Genomic DNA, 2,051 nt, shown 5'->3' on the forward strand with positions numbered 1-2,051 from the left:
TGTTTTTTAGGTTTTTATTTTTTGAAATGTTGATTACTTTTAAAATTTTTAAATAATTTCAAACTTACAGAAAAGTTGCAAGAATAATACAAAAGGTTTTCATCAGTCTTTCACTCAGAATCCTCATTTGTTATTCTTAACCATACTTTACCATACTTGCCCTATCATTACATACAAAAACACATATAAAATATAATTTTTCTAAAAATATGTAACATGGAATGCATTACAAATGTCATCTTTGTACAAAAATCAGGATAATCTTCTTTGTATTGTTCCAATTTTAGTACATGTATGGCTGAAGTGAGCAATTAGCATTTTTAATTTTATAAAAATCTAGCTCCCATTATATTTTCCAATGACCATGTCTACATGAATTAACCAAAAGTGGAATTGAGAAGGCATTCAAATTATTACACATAATAAATAACAACAAAAATTCTTCATTTCTTTTTCCCAAGAGTGGTATTAAAATACTTATCAATCAATATATGATAGTCATCAACTAACCTGAACAGATACTAGCTACATATAACCAATATATGATCATATATGTGACACATATCATGTAGGTGATGTGTAGGTGATAATGACACATATGATCATGTAGGTGTTAATCCAGTCCTTCACTTTTTTTAAATCTGTTTTTGTCAGGGGCTTTTATCATCACTTACTTGATGGCTCATTTTAGAGAACTAAAGTTAATAATGCCTATGATAAAATTATAAATATTTTAGAAGCATTGTTTCATTTGATTCTTACAATAACCTTGTTTTTTTATTTATTTTTATATTTTATTATACACACATGTGGGGTATGATGTTGATTTTCAATAATTGTGTAGAATGTGTGATGGTTAGATCAGTAGAGTTGGCTTATTCATCATCACAATACGCAATCATTCTTTGTGTCCATTGACCAATTCCTCATTAGCTCCCCTCTCTCTACTCTCCCCTCCTCTTTTCCACTTCTAGTTTTCTAAAAGTTTGATGTGTTACTGTGATTGTTGTTTCCTTCTTTCTTTATTTCTTTCTTTCTCTCTGTCTCTCTTTATTGTTCATTTGTTTATTAACGGATTCAGCTCCTGGTTATGAGTGAGAACATGAGGCATTTCTCTTTCTGTACCTGGGTTGTTTCACTTAGTGATCTTGGAACTTCTTAGGCAAGTGCTCCTCTCAACAGCAGTGTCCTGATTGCCATGATGCATGATGTGTCCTCCAGGCTCTCCTGTGAAACAATCCTGGGTCTTCTGGCCTCACCAATATACACCGAATCAAATATGATCACCTCCTTAAAGCTTTTTATCTCTCTCTCTCTTTTTTTTTTTTTTTGATCATTTTGAAAAAAATTAGGCTTTTCTACCTTACTCAGCAGGGAGTATTCTTACTCTAGACTTCTAAGAATCACCTTAGCAACAAGCTTACTCTCTCTCTCCTAGGATCCTTGTCAGGTGTTACTTCCTGTGTTCTCAGAAAGTGTCTCCAAATCAATGAGATTTTAAATATCCAGTCATATTTATGCCCCCTTTATGGAGCACACTCAAAATTCAATCTTACTATTGTTCTCTGTAATGGCTGTACTAATTTACAGTCCCACCAACAGTGCAGGGGGTTTCTGTTTCTTTACATCCTTGCCAGCATTTGTTATTTGCTGTCTTTTTTATAATAGTCAGTCTGATTGGGGTGAGATGATATCTCAAAGTGATTTTGATTTGCATTTTCCTGATGACATTATGGAAGTTCCTTAAACGACTACAGATAGAACTTCCATATGATCCAGCAATCCCACTACTGGGGATATATCCAGAGGATTGGGAAACATCAGGTTGAAGGGATATCTGCACTCTCATGTTTATTACAGCTCTAATTACAATAGCCAGGCAATGGAACCAACCTAAATATCCATTGTTGGATGACTAGATAAGGAAACTGTGGTATATATACACAATGGAATACTACACAGCCATAAAAAAAGAATGAAACTCTGCCATCTGCAGCAACATGAATGAGCCTGGAGAAAATTAGTCTAAGTGAAACAACCCAGGTACAGAA

The 2,051-nt window shown here is 33.6% G+C and overlaps 1 non-coding gene across 1 annotated transcript; it reads right to left on the reverse strand.

Moving 5' to 3' along the window:
- Window positions 1-203: 203 nt before the first annotated feature.
- LOC134374213 (U6 spliceosomal RNA) lies at window positions 204-309 on the reverse strand. The gene has a single exon (XR_010023083.1). It is a non-coding gene; the product is annotated as a U6 spliceosomal RNA (small nuclear RNA).
- Window positions 310-2,051: the final 1,742 nt, after the last annotated feature.

This window comes from Cynocephalus volans, chromosome 3 (assembly GCF_027409185.1).
Source record: "Cynocephalus volans isolate mCynVol1 chromosome 3, mCynVol1.pri, whole genome shotgun sequence".
In the NCBI taxonomy this organism is placed as follows: domain Eukaryota; kingdom Metazoa; phylum Chordata; class Mammalia; order Dermoptera; family Cynocephalidae; genus Cynocephalus; species Cynocephalus volans.